This window comes from Acipenser ruthenus, chromosome 9 (assembly GCF_902713425.1).
Source record: "Acipenser ruthenus chromosome 9, fAciRut3.2 maternal haplotype, whole genome shotgun sequence".
Lineage (NCBI taxonomy): Eukaryota > Metazoa > Chordata > Actinopteri > Acipenseriformes > Acipenseridae > Acipenser > Acipenser ruthenus.
The window spans coordinates 5,661,728-5,683,350 of record NC_081197.1 but is presented as its reverse complement, the minus strand read 5'-3'; the positions used below and the strand labels follow the sequence as shown (position 1 = coordinate 5,683,350).

General features: G+C 37.0%; 1 protein-coding gene across 5 annotated transcripts in view; it reads right to left on the bottom strand.

Moving 5' to 3' along the window:
• The window catches only part of LOC117962480 (contactin-5-like), a 216,380-nt gene that overhangs the window by 177,761 nt on the left and 16,996 nt on the right, over positions 1–21,623 (bottom strand). The window contains exon 1 of one of the 5 annotated variants that reach the window (XM_059030944.1): positions 13,734–13,919. The exons of the other annotated variants lie outside the window; for them this stretch is intronic. The gene's annotated coding sequence lies outside the window, so the exon portion shown is untranslated. Of the gene's footprint in view, positions 1–13,733; positions 13,920–21,623 lie in introns of those variants that run through there. 5 annotated transcript variants of the gene reach the window in all.

Here is a 21,623-nt window from a genome sequence, read left to right as displayed (position 1 = left end):
TTTCGTCAATGTCCAACATTTATAAACATTATTTAAAAAAAAAAAAATGTTAGAATTATTATTATTATTATTTATTTCTTAGCAGACGCCCTTATCCAGGGCGACTTACAATTGTTACAAGAGATCACATTATTTTTACATACAATTACCCATTTATACAGTTGGGTTTTTACTGGAGCAATCTAGGTAAAGTACCTTGCTCAAGGGTACAGCAGCAGTGTCCCCACCGGGGATTGAACCCACGACCCTCCGGTCAAGAGTCCAGAGCCCTAACCACTACTCCACACTGCTGCCCTAGTGATACGAATAGTGATACGTTTCTTTTGATGCTCGGTATATAATGTGATAGAAACCTATGCACAAGTTAGTTAAATAATGAAGGTTAAACTATAAATGTCAGGTAGTCAAGTAGTGTATTCAGTGTACAGTTACTTGCCGAAACATTTGCCTTAATTTCTTATAGTTTTCCCTTAGAATTCTGAATGAGTGTTTAAAATGATTGATGAATTAAATAATGAAGAACTAAAAACTAAACCATATGCTCTCTTCCTGCCAGACAACCAACCTAAACCTCAGACAAAACATAGAGAGGTTCTAATCTGTATCCTCTGCACAGGTAAGACATGATCATTTGGGGTTTAGATCTCGGGTTCATGCACACCCCTAGTTTTTTGACAACAACCAACCGTTTACATGAACTCCCAGCACTGAGAACTTTTCAGTTTCAGAAATACTTTCAAATGATTTACTGACAATAGTTTCAGCTTAGCCACACACAAACTGTAGCCCTGAGCTCTCTCCTGTCCTCTATTGAGTCCCAGCCGTTTCCAAACTATAACGACATACAGGCGACATGTGAATCTAAATAAAAGAGACGCCAGCAATCTTGGGCTGAGATGGTGAGTCGGACTCCTGGGTATAATGCCAGCTCGTTTTATTCACCTCTCCAGGCTAGACCAACAGGCTTACACCTTAGCTCAGCAATAATCGGATTTTTCAAGCTTGGTATGATCTGGCACAAAAGCATGTATTTACATAGACTGAAAGAATTAGGAAGCAACAACTAAAATATTGTATACAGACTTAAAATTGAAAGGTAATAACATTATTTTTTTCTCTCTGAATTAATTTTTTTTCTGCTGCTTTTATAGCCTTTCCCATGTTTACAACAAAGTTAGAGATAGTATAGTATGATTGTAGAGCTATTATTCCTGAAGGAGACCCATTTAACCCTGAATCTTGTCTTTTTTACCATGACATGGGTTTACAACAAAGGTTCAAAGTGCTTCTCCAATGGGTGTCATTCTATGGGAATTTAAGGAGGGGCTATGCTACTCCGTGTGACAAGAACTGTACTAATAATTGAATGTGCATTGCTTTAAAAAGGGGTTTACACACTTTGTAAGGTTTTTGAATGGTTTTACAGAAACCATCCAGATTTTATTTGCCTAATTGTGGCCATCTCGGTTTACAACAGATGTAACTGGAGTGTTCTACTTACTTATCAGCCTTGCTTTTTGTCTATCTCCAAGGATGGTAAAATACAATTATTTGTGAAGGATATGTTAATGTGCTGTGTTAAAGTTGTTATAATCCAAATTATTGGATTATAACAATTTGTCCCTGAAATTTAACTCACTTTGACAAGTGGACATGTATCTCCAAAATCTAAAAAAGTACAGTACAATGACGGTATGATAGCATTAAAAATCTAGAAAAAAGAACATTCCACGCTGGGTGTCAAAAGTCGTTTTTAACATTGTCAATGTGACCTTTCCACTCTGCCAAAACATCCTCTCTGTAGAGCTGAGGATTCATGATTTAAATGTAATGAGGAACGCTGTTTAGTCCTGGTACATGAATTTTCTAGACACGCTCAAAGCAGTTCAAAGCCAGGTGAAGGCAGATTTAGAGAAAAATTATAATAACTAATTATGGAGCAACAGAACAGAAAACCGCTCAGAATAACTGCTAACATCCTGATATAGTAAGATAAATGTAAAAAATGAAAATTACATTTCCTTAATTAACTTTGGTTCTCTTTGAATTGTTGCTAGATTACGTCAATGGTTAGTCATTTGTCTCTTTGCCTGACTACTACACATTTTCAGGAACACAAATGTATATAGCAACTGATGTTAATTAAAACTAAAGCCAGGGGGCTCCCGAGTGGCGCATCCAGTAAAGGCGCTCCTCGCAGGATGTGCCCTATAGCCTGGAGATCGCTGGTTCGAATCCAGGCTATGTCACAGCTGACCGTGACCGAGAGTTCCTAGGGGGCGGCGCACAATTGGCTGAGCGCTGCCCAGGTAGGGAGGGCTTAGGTCGGCAGGGGAATCCACGGCTCACCGCGCATCAGCGACCCCTGTGGCCGATAGGGCGCCTGTGGCTCTGCAGCGGAGCCGCCAGATCTGTGTTGTCCTCTGGCACTATAGGTCTGGTAGCATTGCTGTGGATCTGCAGTGCGAAAAATGACGGCTTGGAAGGAGCACGTTTCGGAGGACGCGTGTTTCAGCCTTCGTTTCCTGAGTCGGCGGGGGGGTTGCGAGCGGTGAGCCGGTGATACAGATAATAATTGGGCATGCTAAATTGGGGTGAAAACCGGGGTAAAAATAATTGGCCACAACTAAATTTTTAAAAAAATAAATAATAAAAAAAAAAAACTAAAGCCAGCACTGTTTTTAAGATGATTATCTACAGCTATGCCCAAAAGTTTTGCATCACCTAGAATTTTACAATTGAGACATAATAAAAATAAGATATAAACCATATGAACATAATTTAGGTCTTTTATTTAACATCTTGTAATCAAAGAAATTACAAAATGGTATCGCAAAAGTCTACTGGAAGCCATGACAGTAGTACAGTATTTCATGTTCGATGTCAAAATGTCCAATTTTTTAAATTTTGGTCAGTTTTTTGTTAAGTATTTGGAAAAAAGCAGTATGTAATTCAATATGTTAACACAACATTATTCAGCAGGTTTCGTTCGACTTTATGAAGCAGAATTTGTTAATTCTATAGGGTGATGCAGCACTTTTGTCCATAGCTGTACAGTAAAATGTACAGATAAATGAATCCAGCAGTCGCTAAACCTGTGCTGGCTATCCAAAAAGGATATAGCCCATACCTGTGTAGCTCAATTCCCAAAGCTACTGTACAAACCAATACTTACTCCTCTTATCCAGATTTCATCTTGACAGCACTCTTAAGCCAATTTTATTGCACAAAATAAATAGACAGCAACGACTGGGGTTTGGATTGGTAATAGAATAATTTAGAAGATACATGATTCTGGTGTGGTGCATTGTAGCAAAGTCAATACACATAAACAAACTCGCAGCTTTAGATTTAGGGGTGCTGGGAGATTGGCAGCACAGCTTCTTCTTCTATTATTCCAAAGCTGGCTAAACTTAAAAGAAGAAGGAATGAAACCACGTTGTGAGAGAATCAAAAACTACCACGTCAAGTAAAACATGGACTTAACATTGCACCATCGTGAACTCCACATGCACAATCTTGAAAGAGCAAAGTGAGATCCTAGAACATGTTCCCAGGCAGACTGCCAGACAAGCCCCCACAGACCCAAGAATCCACTGGGATGGAATGCCCAGAAAACGGTTCTGCAAAGACCTTGCATATTCAGAATGAAGCATACACAATACCGCTTTCAATTTTAATATTCGTGTTTATAGACAGTATGTTATAGGTAGGTTTGATTGCATCCAAAAAAAAAAAAAAAACACTTGAACCTTTTTATAATATACAAACTTCTGGATATTGAACTTGCAGTAAATGTCTGAATGATTTTGGTGCCACAATATGTGAGATCTATCTTATTATAGGTCAAAGCCCCAAATGATTCATCTAATGCAAACCATCAACAGCTCAAAGCTACTATTCAAAAGCTATTAAATTATATAACTACACATGCTAAGAAAAATACATTACCAGAAATGAAGCCATTAGTATTGTATGCCTAACCCAGCAAAACATTACCAGATGTCCTTAAACTGCACTCTGATATTGTCTGTATTTAAAAAAGGCCTCCATGTAATTAAAACATAGCATCTTATTCATGATCTCTGTCTTTTATACAAAGAACAATAAATGTATAGTCATATCTATTTTAAATAGCAACTTTTAAGTGTTGTTATTATTATTATTAAATAATAATAATAATAATACTAATAATAATAATAATAATAATAATAATAATAATAATAATAATAATAATAATATTTTGACCTGAGGTTCATTCTGCTTGATAACTCATTTTAAACATGATTCTTGGCACTACTGTACACTAGGTTAGCCCTGCTTTCAGCAGGTCTGCTACTTCATTGCTCGTTTCACCTGGACATAAAACAGTAAAAAAGTCTTTCAACCAGTTGCTTTGCCTATTGACTAACTTTGTTTGCAGTCAGTAATGTGCTTTGACTCACGAAGACACTGCACAGGAAAAGTGTCTTAAGAGGTGAGACCTATATTGATTACAGAAGTGTGTGGCAGGTACGATGTATTGGAAAGATGGAAGTCCACATGATGCATGTAACACCACACCACACAGGACTTACATTTTAAGGGCTGGGAGTCAGTAACCTCTGCTCTAACCACTCACTGTAATATACAATATTAGCAGGAAACAAGGCCAAGTATCAATGAAAATGGACAGGAACTCACTTAATAACGATTACAAACGACCGCCAGAGCAGCCACTGCTGGTTTCACATCCTCTTGTTGAAAGCGGCTGGTGCCCAATGAAGCGGATTAGCTTTTATCCGATCAATATCTGCTTTGACTGGGGTATCAGTTAAAGTGGTGGTGCTTCTGTATTTGACCTCAACACAAGCTTTAATTAAAATCAACCGCTCTATGACGAATATGATAGGCACCGGAACATAGGCCTGCGGCGTCCAGTTTAGATATCTCAGATGGGATTTTGACCAGTAGATATACAGTAGCTGAGAATGACCTTCCTTAGTGACTTCCTTTTAACATACATTAAGAGACTAATTCACAGAAATATAAATTCTGTATTGAATTACATTACATTGAAACTTGTGCTGCTTTTTTTTTTTAACCCAATGCCAAAAGCCATCATGACAACAATGAAAAAATACCCCCATAAAATGACACACCTGTTCACGCCTGTGTTTTGGACATTTTTAAGCTCATAATTGATGCCCTCTGCATTTGCATTTCCGCATTTACTTTTTCACTCCTATAAATAGTTTTATATAAATATTTGACTGTTATTGAAAGCATCTTTATTTGTGTGTGTCTTTGTTTCAGTTAAAGCTGGTAACAGAACACAAGCTCGCAAACAGGGAAATGAAAGCAGACTGGCTGTCTTCATTGCTCCACTTCAGTAACTTACATGACCTCAATTATTATTTCTATTGCATTCTTTAAGGATAATTTAAAAAGATCAGTAAGGAGTAACACTGCTGTAACTACTTAGAAAAGATTTTCTGGTGTTAAATCCAGACTTCCAACACGAACAATCTGTAACTGTATGAAGGCATCACCATTAATATATTTATTTCTGTAAATTACAGAGCAAAAGATTTTTGTCCTTTTTTATTACGGGGGGGAGCGGAATTCATTAGAGGTGAGGGGGAAAAAGTAAAATATTATTAACAAAAAAAAAAGAAATAGAAAAAAATGAAATGGAAACAATTGTGTTGTGCTGTATGATGGACCTATTTCCACTGTCAGACGTTCTAGAAAGGTCAGCAGAGGGCCATGGCAGACGTCACACAGCACTTCATGCACTTTTACTTGCCTGTCATATAATCAGACTCTTTCTGTATTTGAGATACTGTATGTTCTCCATGGAACCAGGTGTCAATGGGAAATTCAGTAGACTGGCTCCACACTGCACTAGCTCTTCACGCAGCAGATACATTGGAGATGGACAGTAGTGTAGGCGCTGTGGCACTCAAGCTTCAGACTCTAAATGAATGTGGTCGTGATTTCAATAATCAAAACAACATCACATGCATCATACATACCACTGTTTGTATTATGTTTGGATACTTCTGTAAACAGTGAGGCAAGTAAAACCTCATGCTTTTCAATAAATATATATAGATACTAATAAAACAATTAACAAATGTAATTAAACAATAAACACACAATTAAACAAATACGTTTCTGGCAGGGAGGATTTTAACCCCCTCCCTGCCTTATCTCAAAATACATTTTTTATTGTGTTACATAGGTTGAATTATATAAATACTCACATGAAAATGATAAGCGATGGTTCTGGCAGGGAACTCACTTTAGCCTTAGATCACCAAATCATGTAAACAGCAAGCATATTGTAGGCGCTACCAGATCAAATCGTCAATTGAATAGCTAGTATCTTTTTGTCCTTCGAAAGGATTTTTATCTTCCCTCAATCCATTGCGTCCCCGCTGTGTGTCAGAGTTCACCTCCTTCTCCCCAGCCTCTACCTGCTTCCTGGCTTTGTCTCCACTTCTCTGTGAGCTAATTTATGGGCAGGGGTACCACAAAAAGGTAGGCCAAAGACCAAAGAATGTAGTGTAAAATATGTAACATAGTAGTGTTGTCTTGTCTGTGTTTTAATAAATAATCAATCACATGAGTTTCCTGACTGAACAAAAAAAAATAATCTTCATAAACAAAAAGCATCTGTTCAGTTTAAAATGTCATTAATATCCAGGAATTATGTGCAGCTGACCACATCTCTTTTGGAGATCTTTTTTTGTGGGTGACTTTTTTTTTTTCCTACCTTGAGAGGCAAGTTCAAACTACATTATCTTATATTAAAATTAATTTTTCATTCACAATTTAAATTACTGTTTTATAAATCGGGTGGCCCCCCTTTTAAACACAGCCCTCTTCATCTATATTTTCCACACCATTAATTCTAATTAAAGTTCTGCATTCTTTTTATTTTTCCGCTGCTATTCGAATCGTTTTTATATAAGTGGATACTGCAAAACCATGCGTAAGAAGGCAGAGCCCATAATTAAACACATTCATTCCTGGTTTACTGGAGGTCTGAAAAAAAGATGACATTTAATACCTATTGATATACCTAGCAATTTTGGGGGGCAACGGCGGGATCACCTCCTAAATGATTTACTGTATACTATAGGCTGTGTATCATTATACAAGTCAATGTTTTTATTGAAGGCCTGTGAAAAACAAGGCGGCTGGTTCTGTGCAAAAGCTATAAAAGAAAGCTGTATTTAAAGAAAACCTTCAAATCTCAACCAAAGTTCATCTATGACAGGAAGCTGTTCCTGATTTAAGTCAATTAACACAGTTTACTGTTTTCATTTCCCATTGGGATCTATGCTACCAGTGTGGTACGGGATTGTATGTTTGGAATTTTTTTATTTTTTATAAAACTTTAGTTTAGGGATTTGTTAAAAGTGGTCATATAAATCTATAAATATGTTATTAATTATGCTATTTACAGTTATAGATAATAACACAGAATTACAAATCACTTTTGAATTAATGTTTGTGCAATGAAATGTTATAGAAATGCTAGAAAACTGTACATAGCTGTACAAGTGTTACAAAAAAATGTTCAGAATCCTACAGGACACCCCCAAGCAGCAAAAGAGGGATTCCTGTGAATAGCGATAAGCCATCATACACATTCTGGCATTAAATCTTGTATGGTATTAATAGTTTGCCAAAATAGCTTTGTGAACATTACATATTGGGTTTCATCAGGGCTTGCCAATCAGAAGTCAGAGCTAATTTGGATGGTTACCAGGCTCCTAACCTGGCACTTTACAAGCTATTCTGTACCTGGAAGAGAAATATAATATACTGCAGGCGAGATGTGACTTGGGTCTGTAAAGAAGCCTGTGTAACAAGTAAGGGGAAAAAAAGGCCTATTGTAATTAAGAACATATCAAATCCTGACCCTGACAGGTAGTCAATGTTATCAGTGCAGCTAGATTTCCTGTTGCCATAATAAATCAATTAATAAAGATTACCAACAAGCGCTCTCATTCCTCAAATACTTTATACAATGTGTAAACTGTTTTTCCAGTTCTGCTTTCCATGAAGATACACTTAAATATCAATATTTTGACAGAATGTAGACATTATCAGGTGCAGTTATAAGGTAATAAAATGATATACCGATACTACAGGCATTTATTTTTTTTGTGAATAGTGTAATTATACATTATCTACAGTACATACATTATATGTGTGTGTGTATATCAATATATCTGACCGTTTTTCTCTGTACGCATTGGTGGGAACTTTATTAAACCAAAAATTCAAATTGCTTGATGTGACAAAAAAGGCAGTTGATGTGTGTGATCCACAGAAGGTCAAGCCCCATGTAAGCACAAACACATAGCACTAAACGACCAAGTCTAAGAACTAAGCTTCAGATCTAAAGGGCCTGGGACTGAAAGTGTGGCCCCAGGGATGCCTGCAGGCAGTGTCCTCATTAAGCCGAGATAAATCACACAGCTGTCGAAGGGTATTCCTTTCAATGGCATAGAACAGCTCTTGGGTTAAGGTGCCTTCTGATACCTTGACTGCTGTTTGCTCTCGCCAGGATGTGATGGTCCTACAGAAGGAATGTCAAACTCAGTTTTACCAAGGGCCACATTGGAATTTGCTTTGCATGTTGTAAAATCATGATGGCTTTACTGATATGTTTGTTTGTTAGTTTACTTTTTGGGAGGAGGAGGTAATAAGGGCAACACGCTGGGTTATAAAATAAAAGCATGCCAAATAGAAAACGTGTGCTATTTTGCTATCTCTATCCCAAGGGTTGATGGGAAGTTCTCTAATTTCAATGTCAATGATACACAGGGTGCAAGTCGGAGTCAGTCAAAACAGTGCACTCTGTCATATATATATATATATATATATATATATATATATATATATATATATATATATATATATATATAAGAAATAAGAAAAGTTACATTCCTATCTACCCAACTCGTGGCCTAAACATTTTGGGGGGCGTGTGTCTTGATGTAAAATCACTGTCCTGCAAGTACCTTGTCCTATAATACTCCTTTTTGATAAGCAGAAAAAACAAACAAATAAGAAAGGATTGTGACATCAGAGTACAGTGAATAGTGTCTCGTGCTTACTGTCGCATCTCTTTGCCTGATCTCAATAATCCTCGGGGAGGGGCTGAGGGCGGTTGTTTTGTTGCCATTACCACCTGAGGGACTGCTTGCCCTTCTTCCTCCCAGGCCCAGGGGGAGCAAAATTATGGCTGAGCATATGTAAGCTGGCAGCCCTCGGTTACATAAGCGTGCCGGGATCCCCTCCACATAGGACTGGGTATCTCCTGGGACGGCTGTTGAGGTGACTTTGCAGCTTTGCTCTTTGTAAATAAACAATAAACCAAACGCACTGTACCAGCAGACAAAGAACAGGCCAAATCCTTCCCAAGTCAACATGACACTTTCTAACACGCTGTACAATACAGTATTATACCTGCAACTCCATGAACCTCTTATAAAAGGATGAAAAAACCCCAGCAGCTAGCCATGGCGCTTCCTCAAAAGGGCTCTGCTGCTGTTCAGTGGTGTCTGATATGTGTCTGAGACTCTATTTAGTTGCAGACTTTCTGGAGTCAGAAATGGCTTGAAGCTTTTAAAATGTGTATTGTATGGTCCTCTACAAGTTGAAGATGCATATTGTGTGAAAAATGAGAAATCTTGCAATATCTCATTTTTTTTTTTTTGGTTATGCACAACAACATTACACTGCTCAATTAAATATTCTTCACTGCTGCCTGATTCTTCAAATTCTAGATTGTAGATGCATTTACTGCATATAAACATTATGAGTGCACTTTCCCACAGTGTTCACCTCCCATGCTGGGTTCATGAGGGTGCCCAAACAAATGATAAAAAAAAACAGACACTGTAGTAGACAATGAAAATACAGGCCGTGTTAAGTTTAAGTGTATTTGTGAACTTTCTCTGGGTTACCATCTTTAGAAACTCAAGTCAAACAAGTGTTGTAATAATCATATGTATTTCATAAAAAATAAATATGAAATGCATATGATGTATACGTATGATAAAGGCATTTATCGAGCGTGACAGATATATAGACACAATCAGCGCATCTTGCCTGGCAGCAGCTGGAGTGAGTGGTCAATGTGCCAGATTGTTACAATCCTGTCTATTATGATGAAAAACTGAACATGGCCAGCCAATAGAATAACATCTTCCCTAATTTTTAAACAACTTTTTTTTTATTCTTGTTACACGTTAAAGTTCAAGGAAATGGTTTTACATATTCAATGTATACTTCCTGTTAATAAAAGACTTCCCGCATGTACTGGTATCAAGAATTGCAATACCGTCTTAATCAAGAGTTACAATTCAATACAATACCATTTTAATTTCAGAGAACCTAAAGACATTACCTAACAGAAAACTTTCAGTCTTTGGCAGGTCGATCCTTTCAAGAACACATCCAGAGAAATTCTGCAGCACACTTTTCCAACACATCGCCTTTACTTCATACAGACTCTATTTAATAGAATTACCACAGCACCACTGCCTGTCTGTGCTTGCCCATTTCTTCTGTGTTTAATGACAGAAACATACACATATACCCCAGGCGTCAGGAGAAGGTCAGATAAACTGTCCAAAAGTAAAGGATCACCGTAGTATATAATCAGCAGAGAAGATGCAGCGCTGGTGAATTTTATTACAGCAACCCTGATGACTTCAAGGTTAATCCTCAGAGGATTTCAGTTCCTTTTGCTCCCTCCAGCTGCAGACTCAAATACAGTTAATCAGAGGCACTGAATCAGGCTGGGCTGGGCTGGGCTGGGCTGGGCTGGGAGGGATTTAATAACCCAGGTCATAGCTATGTAAGGAAGAAGTCCTAGTCCCTTGAAAACATGACAGCACACGTGAAGATGTTTATATAGTGGAGAGACAGACGAAAAGAAATCACCTCTAACAGAAAGTAACTGCAAAACATCCAGCATTACGGCATGCTATTGATTGCCTGAATAGATGGTTACAGCTACATTTCTAATATGTATTATTAATTGCTGAGAACAGCCCACGACATTGGAAAGGCAGTTGATCTCCTTTTCACCAGGCTCCATGGGACCCGAGGCAGCCTTGACAGGTTAGATCCGGTAAACCACATACTTCCGGTCCAAAAGCATCTTCTCACCATTGCACATTGGTTCTGGTAACAACGCAGCTACAATATCTGGTACACATACAAACCTTGAATGCTTCCAAATACTGGGAATCAACCTTGCAAATAAAGAAGTAAGCAAAGTCAGCTTTGGGAACAGAGATGGAAGAGTGAACGTTTACTTTCCAGTCGACCACAGATGGTGGGAAATTGCTACCCTGCAAATCAGGCACCTTTCTGCTGTATTGAAATGCAATGATTACAAACACAGCTTCTCAACATAAGATAATATCTGGAGTTTTTTGGGATTGAAAATGAATTTAAAGATCACTTTTAAAATTAATTTCTATTTGTTTTTGTCACACTGGCTTCTTTAATTAAGCCTCTAGGTATTTTGTCATGAGCAAATCACACACTTGCAGTAGGGACACTGCGAAGCTTGACACACAGCTGAGAGGTTTTTTTAACTCTTTAGGGGTGTAATTATTTCATGCAATTATCATAGCCTCAGGAGTTGGCTTAATGTTATGTAACATGTATTATTATTATTTTTATTTTATTTATTTTTTTACAATACACACGTTACATATTTGTTTTATATCCAAAAGTGTAAATTGCTTTTGATTGCCATTGCCATTGCCAAAAAAAAAAAAAAAAAAATCGGACATTAAGATCAATTACTGTGTGTCACTTAATTGCACATTGAAAAGATGTACAGTAAATGAAGAACATTTTAGTGGAAAGCTTTTCACGTTCCTATAGTACTAACTTGCAGTGCTGTTGGTGATCTCAGGCCAGATTGGTGGGAGCTACAACTCCTTAAGGGAGGCTCAATGCGAATGATAAGAGCTGCTGTACAAGAAGAAATGCTAATGCCGGGCTCTTTCATTCTCTATGATTGATCATTTCCAGGTTGAAATCAATGAATCAATAATTTGGTTAATGAATAGGCCAACTTTACATTTTTTATAATTGGGGCATTTTTGTTGCTGTTGTTTATATCGTGCATTATTAAAAACCACTCAACACCCAAATACATCTTATTTTTCCATAAGGTTCCCCCTTAATGTAAATATTAAAAGAAAGAAAAAAATGAAAGAAAAAAAAGAATTGCCAACTGTCCAGCCCCTATATGTGCTGTTATTATTATTATTATTATTATTATTATTATTATTATTATTATTATTATTATTATTATTATATCGTCATGACGATATATGACGGCAAAAAAGTGTGTTATTTGTATTATGTATTATTTATTTTAAATACCTCGTGAGAAAGCGTGACTGTCAGCTACTGATTGTTTAACTGGCTGACAGTCACACAGACTTTGTAAACCTGTGCAGAATGTGACTGAGGGATAATGTAATAATTGATAGCTAGTTAGTCCCTCGGTCACCAATATAAAAGACTGAGTGTGTTCGAGAGGCGGAACGAGTCGGTTGGTGAAGGAAAGTTAAACTAAAGTGAATAGAAAACAATTGCTAAACATGCTGGCTCTGCAACCTGCACGATATGTACTTGTTTGTTCTGTCTGTTTGTTTGTTTTGGCCCTCGTGCCTTTTGCTTTGTAATAGTGTTTTGTTTTGTTTAAAATCTTTTATTTTTATTTAATAAACGCACTGAGCGCCATAGCGTCTCAGTTTTGCCCCGCCATTCCTTGTTTTGGTTTCTGTTTCTGGTCTGACGTCACCATCCTTGTCACACCAACTCATAAAAAACCTATAAGAGGCTCCATATCATTTTCTTCCAATGAGATAGTAAAACCCTGACTGGTAAAATTGTTAACATAATAATACATTATACAGTTCTCTCATGTGGTACAACCAAATTGCCCACCATAAGTACATACTGTTAAGTCTAATATTGTGAATAACACACATGACAGAGGTACTTCTAATAAAATGTTAATTAGTGTCAAAAATGTAACTCCAAAACAAAACCAGCAAAAATTATTTTTTTGTTCAATCTGTGAGAGTTCAACATAAAGTACCTTCAGAAATCATAAAACAATAAATCTAGCTTCAGAAATCAAAAAACAACACATGTAGTTATTTTACATGTTCACCAAAAATGTACAGTAGGTTAAGAATGTTTAAGCAGGAAGCTTTCAAATACAACAAAAGTATAATACTAATCCTTACACAAATGAAACATTTCCGCAAATCTGCAGTAAATTTGCAGCAAGCTTGCAGCAAACTAAATAATTCACCATAAGCTTTTAAAAAGTTCAAGCATACTGAAAAGTGCTGGGAAGACAGCCATTGTAGCACTAAGATATGGATATGTTTAGATTGCTTTCCACCTGTTTATTCTTATATTTAGAGTTGACTCTCTATGTCAACTCTAAATATAGTATTATATAAAGTATTAATTCACAAACAGCATTCACCCAGTTGCTATCTATCTAAGTAGATGTCTGGATTAAACAATTAACTGAATAGTAAAAATGACAGTGTATTACTCTTGCTTAAATTCAACTATAATCATGTTACTGAGAAGATGCTCATGTTATAACCCTAACACCTGTAGGTGCCAGTATAGTGCTATATACTGTATACTGTATAATGGTAGAAAAGACTCACCTGCCTGTATTTCAGGGCTTGCATGCAATTGCAATTATCCCAAATGTTGATAGAAAGCTGCTGCAACATAGCAGCCTTTATAACTGGTAGCAATAAGAGACGTTATCTTCTTCCTGTGCATTAGGTGGCTGCACACGCTGACAAAACCCTGGCTGGGAAAAGGGGGTGGATCTGTCTGGTAGTGATCCAGTTGATATGCCACTCAGGGCTCCTGTGAGTAAATCCTCTGGGTATCAATGTAGTGTTCCTCTCTCTCTCTCTTTCGCTTTCTGCTGTCTGTGTATTGCAGTTACCACGAGTGCCCCCTTCCCTTGACTGCTGCCAGTGTAATTATTCCATATGGCCCAGTAGACAAGCTCTTCCTGACAATACCACACAGAGGACAATGCACTCTGTGCTTGTATAACACAATGCGATTATAAATCACAGGGGCTGGGGAATTGCTGAAATTGGGTACCAGAAAGTCAATATCTTTTTTTTAAGTGAACATTAGAAAAGATTCTCTCTTGATTTCAAGTCAGCAACTGCAGCGCTGGGATAGCGTACACGGTCATTTTAAAAACAAATCTGTTATTGACATCACTCATTGATATGCTAACCTTTCTGTTTCTATTTAAAGGAGAACTCCCTCATACTTTACAATTAGATTTTTACAAGATCAATACCCACTTTCCATTACGATACCCACGTTTCATTTGTTCGTGCCCAAACTGAACTGTTGAGTTTGGAGTGTTCTAAGCTAAGGTGTGTATGGAAGAAATGAGACTGCAGCAACCTGTTAAATAAAGAGCTTCTCATTATGTGCAGCATATGGATTAGAGTAACTGCTGTTTGTACTGTGCTTGCTTAGTATCCTTCCCTTTAATCACGGCTGTTTAAAATGTTTGAAGATAGGGGCATTTTATCTTCATGTTAAAAATGTATCCGTAATAGATATCCATGTTTTTGTTTTTAATCAATTGGTCAATACTGTTGATGTGATTATTCTGCAGCATTATTCTGTGAGTGGCTGAGTTTTGAACTCAGCTTCCTTTACATAACACGCATACAAGTATATCCTGGTAAACTTGCACAGTAATATTTTCCCATGCAAATATCAAGCGTATACCTTCTTTATTTTTCCCCATGTGTTGCCATACTTATAAACTGGCCTATACTACAGTATTAGAGATCTTTTATTAGTGGAATCTCTGCCATTGATTGCATTAGGTCTCCAAATCTGTATCTCAGGTTATATACAGAGCCCACTGTTGTTATACAGGGACAACACAAAGACATCCTGCATAACGCAACACTCTGTCGATGAATGACTGATCTGAGGCGTAAGCAGCTCATATTTTCTTTTCTTCTTTTAAACCAGGACCTAATAAATCACTTTTCATATAACAGCTACAAGTATAATAGGATGCATCTAGTGTACTTGTAGACAAATTAGACACTTTGAGCATGTTATACTGCAGTGAAGTTTAAGAGGGAAGCATGCTTTCATTATGATAAAGAAACCCAATGAAAAGAAAACACACCCTACAGTTTCCATCTAACCGCATCAGTGGAACAGTGACTGACAGTGGCCTTTCCATCACAGCAATAGAAGAACCGGATTCGATATGTCACAGCAGCTGCCAATCAATGTGCTGGGCGCATGTAATCTCACTTGTATTTACTGACATGTTTAAAGAGTCTGCCTGTGTGAGGAGCTCCAGTAAACACAAGCTTTTACTCAACGCATTACTCTGTAGTACTATAAAGAGCACGCTTACAATGGGATCTATTCACCTGTGTGACCTTCTTTGAGTAATCTGCAAAATTAACCCTATACACATAGAGTATATTGTGCATCACAAATATTACAGATGTACTTCTATATGAAATGTCAAAAAACTAAACTCCAAAATAGGAAAATTCTAAAGGAAAGTATAATCAACGAGACAAACTCACCCAAAAGTAAGAATACTGAAAAAGTTATTGACGGCAACTGGTACGCTTAGATATTAACCATTATTTTACTGCTTACTTTTGAGGTACGCCTGCAGTTCATTTTGCCAAAGAGTCTATTTATCGATGTTGACAGGTGTGTGTGCTAGAGGTGTGTGTGTGTGTGAGAGAGAGTTAGAGAGAGAGAGAGAGAGAGAGAGAGAGAGAGAGAGAGAGAGAGAGGGAATAAAGATTTGCCATCTTGACAGTTCTAAGATACTGCAGCCTCGTATTCTGAGTGATTATTTTGTCAAATACGGGTCAGTGGGACCTTTAACACATTTAAAAAACAGAGCAGTCTCCAGACCTAAGAGAAGTACACAGCAGTAGCCTAACCTAAAAACAGTAGACAATAGTTAACCATGTTACATCTGCAGAAGTTTCTATTTTAAACAACTGTCAGTGAGATCCTTAACCCAGCTTCTTCCTGCGTAAGCACAGGTCATTCCACAAGCTTCATGTTGTGTTAGCCTACTTTGCCTGTGCAAATATAGATAGAATTGTATATTTGATGCAAATTACCGGATGTTACTGGAATGTTTAGAATGTTTCAATCATTTTTTCACAGAACAGAATTATTTACTACGGTATTGGTGTCATGCGGCATTCTGTCACAAAGGGAACATTTTCTGTGGTGCCACTTAATAATTTATTTACCCAAGAGAACGGTCACCAGAAGAGAAAGTGATATTTTCATCTTCTAGGGGTTAGGGGCAGAAATGTTTAATTTAACAGTTAACAGTCAAAATAGTTAATAATACAAGACACAGATAGGTGAAAATGTGCTTTCAACAATACCAAGCTAAACCAAACAGAGCTCAATTGAATTAGGAAAACAAAAAAAAAAAAAAATCATTCTCTCTTCAGTATTAAGAAATCCACTAAAAAATGTAAATGTATAAAAGATTTGCAATACTAAAGTAAATTGCATTGCAGTTGTGTATGCAGAGTAGGGGTGTACAAAAACGCGTTACTTGTACTCGGAATTGTCTTTAAGGAGTATTTAGGTACAGTATTCAATAAATCCATTTATTAATGTGTTGATTTCAAAAAAAGAAAAGTTGTCCTCCCATGTTTACAATTGAGTACCAATCAATGGCAACTGACTTCCTCCTTGCGTGTTTTAAAAGCCAATTGGCAGACTAGTTTCCTCTCATTTTTACCAGTATACAAAGGTCGCAAACTGTCAGTAACGAGTGTAGGAGCGAGTAACACATTTTGTACACCCCTAAACGAGGGACTTTTACTGGAATGTTAAAACATTCTTTGAATAAAACAGTATTTAAAATGACAGTAAAGCATCAGAACGTGCTGGCCTGTTCAGGGTCAAAATGCATGTTCTATCTTATCATCCCTCAGCAACTGTCAGTACAAAAAATCAATTCTTCAAGCTGCTTTCCAAACCTCACCCAGCTAATCTGAACTATTGTTCAGATTAGCTATTGTTTCTGAAAATATAATGTAGGTGCTGCTAAAATGTGTGAGAAACAACCTGGATGCCCACAGGACAATTACAATTCTCATTTAAAATGTTAATGCATTTGCAGGGTTTTATACAGGTCCTATCATCCATCCATCCATCCATTATCATTAACCGCTTACTCCTTTACAGGGTCGCGGTGAGCCGGATCCTAACCCGGCATACACAGGGCACAACGCAGGTCCTATCATGACTTCCTATAATTTCTTATAAGTTTAAATTTAGTAGAGAAACTTTGCACCTCTACACCTATAGATAATTCATTCCGTGTTTTGCCATCTCTCTCTCTCCCCTGTGCTGTGCATAAATCCTCACAGCTACAGAGCAAAGCTGGATTACTCAGTTTGTTAACAGGCAGGTCTACCACAACATGTTGAATGTTACTTGGTGTTGGAAAACAATAATACACGTTCTGGTAGAATGCAATCCTTTGATTCACGACTAGAGTAGAAGTGTTGCCACCTGAATGTTAACTGTGGCTGCAAGTTCACAGGGGTCCGCTACAGCTTCAGATAAATCAGCTCAAACACAGCTGACTTTAAGGTTGTATTTGTGGAATCTTGTCAGGCTGCATATGCACCGTGGAAACTTGATTAAAAAACCAAACTGTGTTCCATCAAATCGTTTTTTAGCCTACAGTTTCCCTGACCGAACAGAACTTTTTAAAGGGCATCTATTAGTGATAATGCTCGGTAAACAACTATACAGTACACAATGGAAACTGTGACGCTGGTTTGATTTTACCAATCAAATCACAGCCCTGCGGACTCTTTAAAACAAAGCTCTCATGCATTTTAAGATAGCCACAGGCACCATCTCGCCTCATTTAATGTGTGCATATTACAGGATAACAATGCAATGTAAGAAAATATGAAAAAATATTCATTGGATACTCCAGATTAAATTGCATCCCTCTTCAGCTGTGCAATGTCACAAAGGACAGAATAAATTAGACCAGATACTTCCTCACATCTTGCAACAGGCAGATACAAGCTTATACATTAATTGAGACTCTGACATCGCTTTCCTACCAGGCTGGTTTTATAGTAATATAGACCCATTACTTTTGAAAACAAATCTCTGCTACATTTATGTACAGATTTATATGTGCATGCATCATCACCCACTCTTCTGCAATTTTCCCATTTTTTTCTAGTTAGTGTTGTTAGCCCTGAGTGATGACGGATGGGTTCGATGTACAGAAACAGCTTCCCCATCAGCTGCATTCGAAGGATCATTTTACTACCGGAGGTGACAATAATCAACAGCTGCTTTAGATTCTTGTCCGTCAACGCTGATTACCAAAAACTGAGGTCGACCTTTTCAATGATATCAGCAGTTAAGTAATAACTTGTAATAACAAACTTCAAATCAGCTGTAAGGGCACAAGTAAAGTATGCAGATATATTTGTAAAGATAAAAGAGAAATCGCAATTCAGTCATACGAAACGCGCCATGCAAAATCGAGCAACCTTATTTATGGTATATTTTGCACAAAATGTAACAAAATAAAATATGTAGAAGAGACAGGTTCTGCATTTTATAAAATAATACATAATGACCTATCAAACACAAGAAATAAAAAAGTAAATGAACCAATAGTTCAACACATTACAAAAAATGAACATAACATGAATGACCTACAATTTGTAGTTTTACAATCAAATTAGATAATTTACAATACAGAAGAATAAAAGAAAATAAATGGATAAAGACTCAACACCATGATGCCTGAAGGTTTAAATAGAATAGTAGATTGTTACAACATTAAATATGTAGTAAATTACATCACAAACACATTAATAGATTTAAATATCAAATAGGAATAAGTGGCATCAAAAGCCTTGACGAAGGTATGTTTGACTGAAACGTGGGATGCTGGCTCTTTTGAGCAAAAACTTAACTTTGCAAACTCAATGGGGTTTATTCAGCTGATCTAATGGCAGCGGATCTAAATACCATCACTTTTAAAGGGCCAGAGGTTATGAAAATCAAATCCCACCGTGCATGTAAATGTCCTTGGTTGATTTCTGTCTGTAACAATATCTTTTTTTTTTTTTATTAAACAGGAAGGTTCATATTTTGATGCTTTAGATGATAGTGGTATTAAGATTCTCCCATTGTAAGATCAATTAAATAGACTAAAACATCTTATCCATGCCTTGTATCAACAGCAAGATGTTTGCAATGATTATCCAATCAGCACAGCCAGGCACGAGCAGGCACTGTGCAAAGCTTGCAGAAGATGGGGATGTAAGCCAAAGGTGCAGTGCTGAACTGAAAGACGGCTCAAGTAATCGCACAATCAGAATCAGTATGGCTTTTACAAGCATTAGGGTTTGCCAGCAGAAGGTAAGAGGAATCAGAATGCAAGGCTGAAACTTGACAACAGCAAAAACATGATTGAAAGACTGATTAAGAGAGACTGAGGGGTTACTGGGGGTATGCTGTGGCTGCAAAAAAAAAACACTCTGATGGATGCATTTGAGAAACGTTGCTTTAACCTGTTCTCTCTTAATGCACCAATAACAAGAGATTTTGTCAAAAAGATATTGCAGAGCATAAATATTGTGTGCAATATAAAATGTGCAACCTACCAAAAATAAGTGACGGTAAGTAAAACGCCTATACAGTAAACATACACAAATGTATAAAGCACACATTAGAAATCATCTTTCTTATATATATATATATATATATATATATATATATATATATATATATATATATATATATATATATATATAGACACACACAATTGTAAACTGACAGATCTGCCATGACAACACACACAGCCATAAACTATCCAATTATAACAGGTTTCTTACCTCCAGTGCCAATGTACATTTTATCATTGTGTTTTCTGTTACAGTACATAAATAATTTGATGTTTTGTGCTTGTAAAATGCTTTAAAAAGGATTTAAAGAGAGCAAAGTAAAAAATATCACAGCAGGAGAACCAACCCCTTTTTTTGCACGGCAGTCAACAGTATTATTAACTGAATGAGCTGTAAGGTGTTCAATGTCTAACAGCTGGTGGTGTTTAATTATTAGTATAACATTTGGGATTCAAATTGTTTGTACTGCATGTTATACAGTAAATGCTGCAATGTGGTCCTTGCTGTTACTATAAGTTAATAAGAATAACCATGGTCACTTGTACATAATTGAGGGGAAATATGAAAAATAAATGACCGTGATTAACCATGGTCTAGTCTAGCTGAGCAACCATCATCAACTATCAGAACCTCACCAAGCTAACCACTTGATTAAACAGTGCACAACCAAAAATCACATCCAACAGTCCAATGTTTAATTTCTGTGAATATTTCACACTGGTACAGTGTATCTCTAGCCACATATCCACAGGAACGACACACACGCATTATTGACAGGGAATTACTGACATTCTACACATTTGGGATTTGTTTAATTTAATAAAAGCAGTTGACATCAATACAATGTCTCAGTTTGAAAACCTTTAATTATACAGCCTGTAGATCAATGATAGCATTGAAACTGTATTAACAGTGAAGAGGATTCTAAGATTTATAGAAATACAATGTAATACAGTGCTGCACTTTAATTATTTAACGTGTCCAAAGTTTCCTTGAAGGGACAAACGGAAAAATGACACTCTAGATATACTGAATTTAGAAAATGTTCCAATGTCTGACAAGAAAATTAAACACCTTCAGCAAAATACAATGTGCCATGCATTCCATTGGACGTGGAGGTCTGAAGAGGATGTATAAAAGTAGACTATATCATTATTCTATCTACACTGAGTTTTAAATAGAATTTATACACCCAGTGACACAGATGTATTTATTCATACACCTGTACGTAGATTAATGTTCCTGCGTTTTAGCTTTACATATAGATAACCACTTATCCAATTAGGATGGAACTTGATTAAGACATTCTTTAGCACGTCATTGAGAGAATCCGAGTCTGGGGATATATGGAGAAACCTATCTGTATGTATGTCTGCCAGAATGTATGTCATACAGCACTTACATTTTTGCATATGCATACTGTAGATGTAGGTCATAGTGGTTTATTTCTACATGCTACGGATAGCTCTGATTTTGCATCGCCATGCTGAGGATGTACAGGTAGTGGACAAAAAAAATGGAAACACCTGGGTAAATGAGGGACACCAAGTATATTGAAAGCAAAGGAGTCCACATAGGTGTGGCTCATGCGTTAATTAAGCAAATAACATCCCAGTATGCTTAGGGTCATGTATAAAAATGCTGGACAGGCCTGGTTCCCTATAATTATGGCTAGCATGGCTGCTCTTTCAGTGACTTTGAAAAAGGGGTGATTGTTGGGGCGCGTTTGGCAGGAGCTTCAGTGACCAAGACAGCTCAACATGCTGATGTTTCACGAGCAACGGTGTCTTAAGTGATGTCAGCATGGAACTCAAAGGG